This window comes from Echinops telfairi, unplaced genomic scaffold (genome assembly GCF_000313985.2).
Source record: "Echinops telfairi isolate 266 unplaced genomic scaffold, ASM31398v2 ScPeMD7_6080;HRSCAF=6971, whole genome shotgun sequence".
Lineage (NCBI taxonomy): Eukaryota > Metazoa > Chordata > Mammalia > Afrosoricida > Tenrecidae > Echinops > Echinops telfairi.
Genome location: NW_022109980.1, coordinates 71,092 through 78,231, shown reverse-complemented (window position 1 = coordinate 78,231; position 7,140 = coordinate 71,092).

Below are 7,140 nucleotides of genomic sequence, written 5' to 3'. Positions count from 1 at the left end.
AGGAAATCCATCTTGCAAGCTGAAGCAGGGAACTGCTAAGGCAGCTGCACCCGATGCAACCATCACAAAACAAGAGACCCGAGAACTACAAAGGCGAGGCTTCACCACCCATTTATCCCTCTGCCTTTCAACCAGCACCACATGTGATTATCGGCCAGGCTGGCACAATTAACTAACTCACTCCCCTTTAAGTGCACCCATTTGCTCTGATCAGACATGCCCCTCTCCCCTAGCTGCAGCTTCAGTGCCATCCTCTCAAATAAATTCTTCTTGGGGGAGGAGCAGTTGTCCATGTAGCTGGTATGGGGGCCTCAGGCCCCTCTACTGGCTCACCACACCTTGCCGGCACGCTGCATTCGTCTGGCACTGGCTTTAAATCTCGTCCCTCTTTCCCTGTGGAGACACAAACAATACCCTCCCCTTGGGTGCGTCAGTGCCCTATTCCCCAGTCACATATATTTTTATTCTTTCCCCTTTTCTCCCACCTCCTATTTTTTAGTTGGCTACCCTATGGACCCCTGGATTTGGTCTGGCCCCTGCCATACTACTTGGACCTCATCTCTGGAGTGTTTGTATACAGTAGCTTTTTCCCTGTGCCCCTTTTGCATTTACCTTTCTGTTCTTTCTTTTTTATATACATATAAACTTACCTCAGCGGACTCATGTTATACTTGTCCTTTTGTGCTTGGCTTACTTAGCATAATTTCCTCCAGTTCTTCCCATGTGGCTATATGTTTCATGCATTGATCACTGCTATTTAGCAATGCATCATTCTCCATTGTATGTATGTACTACGGTTTTTTAATCCATTCGTCCATACAGGTTCTTTTTAATGGCTCATACTAACAGATTAAAATTGATGGACTGGCATGAGGGTGGACTTGCCCCTCCTTGACCTTGTCTTTTATTTCCACCTCTTGGACCTGAGCAGAGGGACTAGTGGAAATTGCCTTTAGCTACACAGCCTATGGTTCTTATATTGGAAAGTTTGGAGGCACAAGTTGTTCACCTTCCAGTTATAACTTTACACTTAAGGAAACTCATTATGTAATCTCTTGTATACGAATGCAAAAAAAAAAAAAAAAAGCCTTATCATATTGAAGTCCTGTCTGGGAGTGTGGCTGCCAGTACAGATGTCTCAACCGTGGGAAAAAGGACCCCTTACTATTGTGTTAAGTATTGCAGAAACTGTTGGAAAGACATAAAAGGTTTATTGGAATGGGGTAATGGTTACCATTGTAGAGTTAGTAGCAATTGCCACTACTGATATAGCAGGAACTGCACTGCAGGAGTCCATCAAAACTGGACATTTTTGTGCAGAAATGGCAAAAGGATTCTAATGTAATATGAACTATTCAAGCTAGAGTAGATGGCGAGCTAAATGTGAAAGTTGCTGAGCTATAACAAGCAGTGAAATGGATGGGAGGCCAACTTACTTATTTGCAAAAACAAATTCCATTGAAATGTGATTGAAATGTATGTATTATACCATACTCATAAAAATCAAAGAAGATATGAATGGAACTGAATTAGAGATCATTTTCATAATGTAGCACTGGACATTAAGTCATTACAGAAATCTTTAAATCTTATGGTGAAACGCTTAAGAATGATCCTGCTGAGAATTTAATTTCGCAGACGGCTGAGAACTTCTCTGGGTTGGAGTCACACAGCTGAGGGCAGGGCCTAGTGAAAAGCATAGGTTCATCTGTAAGTGCAATAATAATTGTATTGTTTCTTATTTCCCCAGGAGTTCAAGTCCTCTGGAAGAGATTAAGTCAAGTGGAGGTCAAACAAACAACATATATCAATTTAACTGTTTAGAAAACAACATATTAGAGGAGAAAGACTCTAATTTTAGTTTGCTGTTGTAACCATTATGATAAATGAATTGCATTTAATAATACTTAGTTGGATTGTTTATTGTGTACATGCTTTCACCGTATCTTATGTGTAAACTTTTATGAAGATAATGTTTTTCTTATGGATATGCATATCCCATTAATATGCAGATGGACTTTGGGTTTCTACTTAACTCTAGCCTCAATACAAAAAGGGTTTGTTTTGATAATATAGACTTACATGGTACTTACCTTCTCGAATTGATCACTGAAGATAGGGTGCATAAGCAAATGTGGTGAAGAATCAGTTATGTGTTAACAGCCCTTTTTACTTTTTGGGGGCTGTGTTTCCCCACCGTGAAGCTCTCAAGCTTTTATGATTTACAGACAGGAAAGCAGCCAAAAACGACTTATTCCTCTCTGCTAAATAATTTCTAATGTGTCCACAGGGTAAAAAAAATGCAATCTTTAAAACTCATGATATCAAGAAATACCTAGAGATACAGGAAAAATGCTCAATAGGCATTTGTTGTAAAAGGTAAGATTGGGAAACAATTTATAATGGCCACATAGTTTCTTGTATAGATTCTTGCTCCTTTCATCATCTGCCATGTAAAGAAGGTGCATTAACCTGGGTACTTTGGAGAAACAAATCCACAGCAACTCATGTATAAGAGAGAGTTTTATGTAAAGAAAATGTGCATCATGAAAACATCCCAACCCAATGCTGCCCAAGCCCACAAGTCCAACATTAACCCATTAACCCAACACCAGTCCACAAAGTCCTCCACCTCACAAAACAGAGGCAATGATGCTGACTGCAAGAGGAAAGCTGAGTCAGTGAACGAATAAGCATCTCAGCACTAGCAGGGGTCTCCACACGGCTGCTCCAGCACCCAGGGCTGCATCGGGATAGGTCCATGTGGCTTCTCCTTGGGGATATCTTGTAGGAAGTTAATCTTGCAAGCTGAAGCAGGGAACTGCTAAGGCAGCTACACCTGGTGAAACCATCACAAAACAAGAGACCGGAGAACTAGAAAGGTGAGGCTCACCACCCATTTATCCCTCCGCCTTTCAATTAGCCCCACATGTGACTATCAGCCAGGTTGGCACAATTAACTAACTCAGAAGGGAAGATAAATGTCTATTTGTTCACCTTGGCTGTCTGAGTAATGTGAAAACATGTGACTTGAATAATTTCTGCATCGTAACTGCAAAATAAACTGAGCAATTAGTTGTTTTGTGTGACTGAATCAATTCTAACTCATAGCATCCAAGGTAACAGGGAAGAGATGCCCCTTAGGGCTGTAATTTTTCAGGGGAGCAAATCACTTGTCTTTTCACCGCAGGAGCAGCTGGTGGGTAAGAACCGCCCACAGCATGTGCATTATCCTGTTTTGACACAAGATGGCAACACAGTGCAGACACAGTACTTTCCAACTATGTTTGCTGTTCTGTGGGCTTGTGCTGCCGAATTGTGGGCATACCGGAGAATGCATCATGGTGATGGTTAGAATAATGAATTCATTTAAATGGTGGCAGACCATCTAATGGCATCTAGTTGGTTCAGATTCATGTATTAGTCAGCAAGATTAAATAGGTCTCTTCTATTGAGGTTCAAGGGAACCGTTTATCTAGTGTGTTTTAAAGAGCATGATCTTTAAGCAAGTCAGTGGAGCAAGGAGTCCTCAGTCAGTGCCATTATTGTTAAACATTTCCTTCAAAATTTTAGCATTAATGTTGTGAAATAAGGATAATAATCATTTTGCTGGTGAAATTTATATCAGTAATATTTGCTGAGTAGGATACATTTATGCATGGTCTTGTTTATAATCCCACAATGAGTTAGCTTATTTGGACTAAAGAAATTGCACTAAGATTATTTACATTAACAGAAGGGATTTAGTTAAGCCAGTATCATAAGTGATTGAGGTACAGATAGATTCATCATCATCCAGCAGAGCAGCTGGTTGTTTGGAATTGCTCACCTTACAGTGAGCAGTCCAGCACATAGCAAGTGGGTGTACTGGTCCCCTCCCCTCCCATGGCACAATATTTTTCGCAAGCACTATAATTCAAATGCATTGATTTTTCATTTGTCTTCTTTATTATTATTCAATTTACTATTATTTATTAATGGTCAACTTTCACGTGCAAATGAGTTCATTGAAAATACCATTTTCTAAGGCAGCTATACCGTGATCTCTAGTGCTCATCACTGCTGTGGGAACCGCTGCCTGGCCTCTGCTGTGATCTTGTCTAAGAGAGTAATTCCACCCAGGATCTCTGGGAGTCCACACGAAGCAGCACACCACCCTGCTACCTTGAGGCAGGGTTTGAACTCCTCCAGCCCCACAGTCAAGTGATCAGAGCTCAGCTATCTCCTTACATTATATTCTTTTTCTTCTCTCTCCTCTCTTTCCCACCGCAGTCTGTCTCAGTGAGCTTTTTCTTTTGTTTTTCTCTTTCTTCTTCTTCTCTCCTTCTCTTTCTTTTCACACACCACTGCTGATTTCCGGGCCACTACACTTTGATTAGGGCAACTCTGCCCAAACAGCAGGGGGAACTCCAGCCTGACCTCTGTGGGAGCACTGTACATGACACAAGGCAGCTGCAACAGCCCTCTACAGTACCCCATGCTGCTGAGGAAACCTCCATATGGCCTCCACAGTGATCTTGCCAACTAGGGCAATTCTGCCCAGCACCCATGGAACCCTGCGCCAAAGGGCACACCAACCCACCACCTTGGGGCAGGATTTAAACCCACGATAGCCAGTCTCATCGAACACAGCTGTGGGTTTTTTGTCTTTTTTCCTTTCCTTTTTTTCTTCTTCTCTCCTTTTTCTTTTCTGTTTCTCTCCTCTCCCTCTCTTCATTCCACATGCCACTGCTGGCTTCAGCTCTCTACCCTCTGCCTAGGGCAACTCCGCCCACCCAGTGGGGAGAGCTACAGCCTGCTCCCCCCTCCCCCATGGCAGTGCTACATAAATAGGTATCTTTTTGTTCTTTCTTTCCTTCTTCTTTCCCTTTTTCTTCATTTTTCCTCTTATTCTATCTCATCTTTCTTTCCGCCACTGTCTTAGGAGGCTCAGTTTTTCTTTTGTGTTGTTTCCTTTTTTTGTCTCCTTGTTTTTGTTTCGTCTTTGCTTTTGTGTGTGTGTGTTTGGATTTTTAAATTTTTGCTCTTGTCTTTGTTTGCTCCTTTCTTTCATTTTCATCTCGTCATGCTCTCTTTCCTTTCCCAAGCCAATACCGTCCTTCAGGTCACTATCTTCCACCTAGGACAACTCTGACAACCCAGTTGGGGGAGGTCCTGCCAGCACTTGTTGGCTTTACATGCAGCTGGGGAAATCACGTCCACCCTCCACTACAACCCAAACATCTGTGTGGTGGGTCTCCCCTTAAAACAGCTGGGGGAACTCCTGCCTGTACCCTAAGATCTTAAAAGTGACTGGGGGAACCCCTACCCTCCATCTGTGGTGATCCACACTGCTGTAGGAACATATGCCCAACCTCCATGGAGATCTCTCTGACTAGGGTAATTCTGCATGCCATCAATGGTGCTCTGCACCAAGGAGGGTACACCATCAGGCCCTCCATGGAGCTCCAATTGCAGAGGCAAACACTACATGCCATCTGAGGTACTCCAAGCCCCGTGAGACACACCACTACAGCTACATGGGAGATCAGCCTGTGAAATGCCAGCTCCATGGACTCACAACCACCTGGACAGCGTCACATGAGAGGACTACGAACTCACATTTCAAATAATGGAATACTGGTTGGCTAGGGTAAGAGTGAAAGCACAGGAAGATATAGCGGTAGGCTGACCCCCAGTGAAATTACCTGAAGATAGTTCAAAGAAGCACTCACGCGAGTCCTAAAAGAGAGAAAGAACCCAGTGCTCTTCAACTCTGAAAGATGGTGCTGAGCTCCTCTAAAACAACACATAACCAGCCCCAACAGCCTCAACTAAAAAGCAAGAGAAACAGAAGACAATGCCTAAGTAGAAATGAACCTAACGACATGCATTGAAGAAGCCGACATTGACCTGCCACAGGAAGAAATATTCAGAATGCTGCTTGGAGTCATATAGGATATGAGGAAAGCAATACAAAATAGGATGAAATGATAGAGGAAATAAAGGCAACACACTAAAGACCTAAGAGATAAGATTTAAAAAATTCAGTAGCAAATTAAAAGATTTTGCCAACAGACTTGAGAGGAGAGAGAGAGAGAGAGAGAGAGAGAGAGAGAGAGAGAGAGAGAATCACACTAGTGACCTAGAGGATAACAAGGCAGACTTCAGCAAAATAAGACAATCATAGGAGCTGAAGAAAATCTGAGAACCATGTCTGATGATATGAATAGGAACAATATTACAATAATTGGACTACTAAAACAAGACACAACAAAAAATCAACAGCAAAAATAGTGAGAGAATTCTTATTGGAAAACTTCCCCAGCTTAAAAAAGATGAAAATCAGGCATTCAGGATGCTAAAAGAACACCAGCCAGACTGAATCCCAAGAAGTCACCAAGACAGATAAGAGTCAGATTATCCAACCATGAGGAAAAGGAGAAAATCATAAGAGCAGCTAGGGAAAAACAAATAGCCATTTATAAAGGTACCCAAATAAGAATTTTTTCAGACTTATCAGTGGACACGATGAAGAAGAGGAGGGAGTGGAGTAACATATTCAAAAAAATGGAAGGAAAATAATACAAACTCAAGAATACTATACCAGGCCAAATTATCTATTAAGATAGATGGAGAAGTAAGAGTCTTCCCAGTCAAGGAAAAACTCAAAGAACACGTAAAAAGAAACGCAGCCCTACAAAAGATCCTTGCCAACCCAGTATGGGCAGAACAAAAACACTTGCCAAGCACAAATAAGAGACCATAACATAGAACAACTCCACCCAGAGGAGGACAAAGAGAAAACAGCCTCTAAGATTGCATTAGCTCAAAAGTGGAAAGAAGGCAAGAATGAACTAGACACACACACAACACAAACTTATAAGATAGGTAGGTAGGAAAATACCCAACACAAAAGGTACAAGATGACACCACAGAGTCCAGAGATGGATGTAATAACACTGAATATCAATGGACTGAACTCAGGCATTAAAAGGCAGAGGCTAGCAGACTGGCTTAGAAAACATAATCCATCGATCTGTTGTCTACAGGAGTCACATCTCAAGCTTACAGACAAAAACAGGCGGAGAATTAAAGGCTGGAGAAAAATATGCCAAGCAAATGGCAATTGAATAAAAAGCAGCAGTAGCAATCTTAATC